Source organism: Cupressus sempervirens, chromosome 11 (genome assembly GCF_028749045.1).
Source record: "Cupressus sempervirens isolate cs-2001-9-10 chromosome 11, ASM2874904v1, whole genome shotgun sequence".
Classification (NCBI taxonomy): Eukaryota; Viridiplantae; Streptophyta; class Pinopsida; order Cupressales; family Cupressaceae; genus Cupressus; species Cupressus sempervirens.
The window spans coordinates 278,682,839-278,689,722 of NC_143128.1; positions in this window are offsets into that span (position 1 = coordinate 278,682,839).

Genomic DNA, 6,884 nt, shown 5'->3' on the forward strand with positions numbered 1-6,884 from the left:
GATCTCTAAGCCTATGCTTCTTATTAGTGTCCAAACATTTAGTCAATTACTAGGAAATATTATATAGTCATCACTATGACTGAGTTATCTAGAAAAGGTTGAGCATACAATGCTCATACCAAGTATTCACTTGAGATCGAGCACCTATATGTGCAAAGAGATATAGTTAGAACTGAGCACATTAACAAGTTAAGAAGTTCCAAGAAAGTAGGTATATAGAAGTTGAGTGATAGTATGAATGAGTTCATATGATTGAGTGTTAGAGCATTCAAGTGTCGAGCAGTTGAGTCTAATCATATGACTTTGTAATGGCAAAAAAACATATGTAAACCATTTTGGCCAACTTCTAAATGATATTTAATATTTGTAGAGCTAACGAAGAACATTGATCACACATCATTATAGTAGGTAATGATTCCTAGATATGAAATTCAACCAATTAGAAAATTAGATAAAAATGACAAATAAAGATGAATTGTAAAACGGGGATCAAGATCTAGAACCTTCACAAAACATCTATTTAAGGAATATTCTAGACCTAGAGTTAGTGTATATGCATTAAAGAAGGAAAGAATGTGCATATGCACATGTGAAGTGAATAGACTAAGACTAAAAGAAGATAAAAAAGAGGGCAATCAGAGTAGTGAAGGACTAAATAGAGATATCATATTAGGAGATCAAGTCAGAGATATAGCGAAGAGGAGACCCAAGAATTAGCTTACAAAATAAACAGAGGGTCGGGTATTGAACTAGTTGCTCTTAATTGATTCAAGATAAATCTCTTAAAAGAGTGATCTTAATAGATCTATGTAAACCTCCTAATAGATTCCTTACTTCATTGTAAGTGTCAAATACTATAACAAGGTGAGACCTAATAGTATCTAAAGATTTTAACAAGGTAGAACCCTCATAATGTAGATCATATATTATGATCAAATATTATAACTTTAATAGGTTAACTTTATTGTTGCAACATTGAAGATTTGTGGGTTTCATCCCCACCCCAGTTTTACCTTCGCATTAAAGTGTTTTTGGATTACCAAGTCATTGTGGTGCATGTTGAATCTTTCATGGATGTGATGAATATCATTTATGTTTCAACATTACTATTTAAATGTTAGATCTGAAGTATGAGATGAATTAGGTGCAAAAACTAGTATTTTGGTTTTATTGCAATATGATTAAGATCCTAATTTAATCCCTTCCCCCTCTTAGTATCATTTTTCCCATTAATCTTCCAAAAATTTGTATTAGACCTTAGTTCTCTTGTCAATAAGCCTAATAGCTTGAGAGGATCAAATCATGGAGATGGAAGTGTATAATATGGAAAAAAATCATTAAGAACTAGATAATTAAAATATAAATCATATTACAACAATTAGAAGTAGCAAAAGTAGAGTTAAGGAAAATTTTTAAAAGAAGGGAAGAGGTAGCTATTTAGAAAAATGATATACAATACAAAGAAGTTGACATAGAAGGACTTCTTAATAGTAGAAACAAAGGTAGTAATGATGAAGCATTGACAAAACTATTGAAGAAGAATAGTTCTCTAATCAAAGAAGAAAAAACTTGAAAGAGAGAACAAGAAATTCAATTAGTTACATTATGTGAAGCAATGGGAGAAAAGAAGAAATAAATGGAAGACAAGCTCATGGCTAAAGAAGAAAAAAGATAGATGGCTATCAAACTTAAAGAGAGATCATTTGAAGTATGGAAACCTACAAATAATTAGTTGGATATGATAAATCAACTAGTAGTTGCACATCAATAAGTAAATAGAAAGGATTTGAAGATCACAAACCTAAGGTTACAGAATGAAAAATCACAAAGTGAGTTAAGGAATGAAAAGGAACTTATGGAGAGAATGAACAAACCAAATCAAGTTGTTTGTAGTGCCCTGCTAGGGAAACCAAAAGAAATTAACTTAAAGTTTCACTAAGTTTGTTAAACATTTTTTTTAATGATAACAATAACAAGAGATAATATAGTAGAAGCAATAATTACCATATATACAACCACCATAAACAAATTACATCTCTTAAGGGTCCTAAGAAATTGAATCACACACACACACACACACACATACATGTGGGTGGGTGTGTATAAGTTTTATTAATACTAAATTCGACACACAACAATTCAACACCAAATAATTATTACAAGTACAATTCTAAATAAATAATATAAAAATATATAAGATGCCAAAATCATAATGCATAATTATGCATTGTAAATGTAATAGGGTATGAAAAGCTCAAAGAATATACATTGTTAGTAAAACAAATCATCTCATAAGTTCTCTACAAACCAAATACAATACAACATAATAAACTATACTTCAAAAACACAAGATTAGAATGAAATGAATAATTGAACAAGGACATCCAACAATGAGATCCATCTATTGGATCTCAATGGTATTAGAAACACTAGCACCCGTCCTCATGGGATCTAAATGGCCCACTACCACCATGCTAAGGAAATAGTCTCAATTCCCATACAAATATCAATCCAAAATTCAAACCAACATCTAGGTCAAGGAAAACCTGATAGCAATCTATTTGAAAGGTACGAAGACACAAATGACATCTAAACCTAGAGGCAAAAAAAATATGTAGGAAATATGCTATGTAAGTGAGCAAGTGCATCGCATGAGTCAACTCTAAGGTTATCCTGGTAGACTCTCTGGACTTTGGCCCGATAGTGAATCTATGCAACATTAGTATCCTTTCATACAGACAAGGCATACTAACAAGGCAAGGTCATAACCAAGAAACCTCTCTAGTTCCATCCTAGCCTATACTAGCACTCAAAAAATGGGCAAGGAAAATCTACTAACTCATTTTAATTCATTTTAATACCAATTTACTAAAATGTTATCAATTTTTTAAATAATCTACAATGGGTTACCCAGGAAGCTTCTTTATGGCTCTGAACTCCATTGTAAGCCACTTCCCAAAAAACATAAATACAACCTACCCTAAGCTCAAAATAGCAAAAAGTCTCATAAGATCATAATAATACACATCAATTCTTAAACAAGAAACTAGAAAGCACCAAAAGATAACTAATCAAAAATCATAGATTTCACCAATACAACACCTTATATAAATTGATCCATGACTCAAAGATCAAATGACAAAATAATGACATCACATGACATCACCAAACAATAAGTCCCATGCCTCTAGTAGACAACCAAAATTGGTCAACACTCTAAGTCAACCCCAAACCCAACACAAAGTAAAACATACATCATAGAAAGTGTAGTTTCATAATTTTGTTTGGTTTTGAAAACATAAGATTTTGATTAAACAATAGGGTTCAAGTTTTCATACTTCATTGAAAAAAGAAATATACATGAAAGTCCATTTATAGATGTTTAGAAATATCCCCCTTAAAGATGAATGATCATTTAATTAAATTAATATTAGAATTAAATTAAATAATTCAATTGTACCTTGTTGATTTAAAATGAAAATCAATTTGCAAATCTTGTAATTCATTAACTAAGTATGTTTAATATAAATATTATTAAAATTAAATACTTATTATTAATTAACAAAATAATAACTATTTATTATTAATAAATAATATCAATTTATTAATAATAATAATCACTATTTAATAATAATATATTACTACTATCATTTAATTTAATTGATTTAATTGTAAATAAAATAAACTATATTAAAAATTTAATTAATAATAATAATAAGTAAATTCAAAAAAAACATTTAACATCACACATTTATGGCTCGTTCACCTTGTTGCTGCAGTAGCTCCAGTTGCTTTGTCACAATAGCCTTGGCTACCTTCACAATTGGGCTTCAGAGTAGCACAGGAGTGGGCATGACGAGGTCATCACCCCAATCTCCCTCTTCAAAATATATAAATCAATTTTCGTTTTTTAAATTAAAAAACAAAATAAATAATATCCCTACATACAAAGGCAAAATTTTTCAATTTACAGAATTTGAAATCAAATAAAAATTATCATAGTAATTATTTACTATGGTAATTTGTATTTGTGTGTGTGTGTGTGTGTGTGTGTGTGTGTGTGTGTGTGTGTGTGTGTGTGTGTATGTATATGTATATGTATATATATATATATATATATATACATGTATATACATATATAAGTATATATAATATATACATATATGTGTATATATACATATATATGTGTGTATAAATATATACATATATATGTATATATAAATATATACATATATACATACATATATATGTATATATGTATATAAATATATACATATATATACATATATATGTATATATACATGTACATATATACATGTATATATGTACATGTATATATACATATATATATGTATATATATAGAGATATATGTATGTATGTATATATATATGTACATATATATATATACATACATATATATATATATATCTATATATATATATACATACATATACATACATACATACATACATACATACATACATACATACATATATATATATATATATATATATATATATATATATATATATATATATATATATATATATATATATATATATATATATATATATATATATATATATATATACATGTGTGTGTGTGTGTGTGTGTGTGTGTAAACAACTTTTTCAGCATAGATCTAAATGGAAAATGAATATCAAATATATCAAATTGTAAGATTTAATATTTAATATTCCTTTTTAAACCCCATATGAATCCAAACAATCAAACGTAGGTTTCAAAAATTAAATTCATTCACAAATATTTTAAAGAAACAAAGAACAGTAAATTTCAACACTAGCTTTTCAATTTTAGATATTAGTTTTCCACAATCCAAAAGAAAACTTTGCTATATTACTTCTAGGTAGATTGTGTGATAATTTTTGCATCAACATTTTAGATCACACTCTATGATCCATGATCAGGATGAAAGAGTCCAAGAAGAAATGTGGTAAGATAGCAAACCTAGGGTAGATCAAAAGGGTGGGGGGGTTGTTAAGGTGCACAACATTCAAGGTTTGGCAGTAAGTTGACTCAAGGAAGGATCACAGGTATAGGGAGAAAAATGAAAAGAGAAACAAAACCAAGAGAAGAACTAAGTGTCATGCCTGACCACTATTTCGAGTTTTTCTGCAAATTAGGAGCTTGCTATTATAAGATTTCCTTCAAATGTTATGTTTGTATATTTGAAGAACTTGATTATATTACTGTCTTTGAATCACGAATCTGATGCTGAACATATTTTCTATTAAGAACTATGTTATTAGCAATGATTGTGATTTAGGATTTTGTGTTTTGAACTGGCGTATAAATGATTTCATGTTGATTGGTTATCAATTATGTTTATTATGTTTTTAACTCATTGTAAACTACATTCTGTTTTATATTGAATGTTAACTTGACATAGCAAATACATTTAAATGGTAATATGTTGTATGCATTCAGAATTCATCATTGTACTTTCATATACATGACTGTAAAGGGATTAAAAACTCTATATTGCATATAACCTTGAGATGGTTTTAATTACATAATTTATACTCATTTTGTTTTTACAGGTTTGAGAACCACAGTTGCATTGCATATATATATATATATATATATATATATATATATATATATATATATATATATATATATATAAAATTGTTTTTATAAGGGTCTAACACCCTAAGTGAAGGTTGGCATAAACATTTCTATTTGTTTTAAAAGGGTTTAATTACCCCTTAAGCATTAAGAAACCCTAAATGGGCATCGATTGCTATGAAGGAGGAAAACATAGTCATTGTGTTGAAAGCCAAATTCATGGTGGTGGACTTGGTACTGCCGAATACACGACACTGTGATTCATATGGTGTATTGAATGCTTGTTATGGAGATTTATGGAACCAATGGTTTAGTCAGCCATTTTGTGTTGTGAGTTGGGTTTTTTGCAGATTATGGGTCGAATACTGGGCCACGTTGCTTTTTTTGGTTTTACATCTATGATCTTGTGCTGAGATATTTGCATTATTATGGGTGTTGGTTGGAAGGGAAACTTGCATATTGGGTTTAGCTTGATGGAGTTACTCCTCAAAAGTTGTCTGTTGTTGTTAATGGGTTCTTCTGCTTTACCCCATTGTGAAGTCATCTACAAGTAATGTGTGTTGGCATTGTAGAGATTGTTATCAATTTGATTCGGCATTTGGGAACTTGGCAACGAGTTGGATTGAAGAGAAATCTTCCATATTATGTATTACAAGTAGGGGGCAATTTCTTACCCTACTCACTCTTTCTATTTACAATTGCAATGTTATTTCTATTGGCATGTTGTAAATGGTTATGAGTTTTACATATTGTGTATCGACACTCAAGGATGGATATGTGCAAAGCATGGCACTGTGTGCAATGCTTAGCCCTACATATACCCATCTTTGAATGTGGATTTATGGATAAATTAAGTCGGGTGTTACTTTGTGTATATATTTGTTTGGGCTTTTCCCTAACCATAAAATCTATCACCGAGTTGAACCCAGTCAGGGCTTCATATTTGTGATAGTATGTATGCAAAGTGTTTAAGATTTGCTTATGGGTAGTCGGCTTTGATAGGGCCGAGCTCTGTGGAACCCATACCTTAGAATACTTAGCTATGAGTGATTCGGCCATAGTCTCAAGCTTGCATTTGGTTGTAGTCTCACAACTGATTAATGGCACAGTTACTTTGTTTTATGATATAAATGATTAAAAATGAGGGTTATGTCATTGTTTTAAAAAGAAAACAGTATGTTGAATCCTGTAGCTTGGTTAATTTATATATTAAAAACAGTAACTTAGCAAACAGTATGTGATGGTTTTGGAAATGACATTTTGTCAAATATTTAAAAAGAAAGCTTGATTCAGA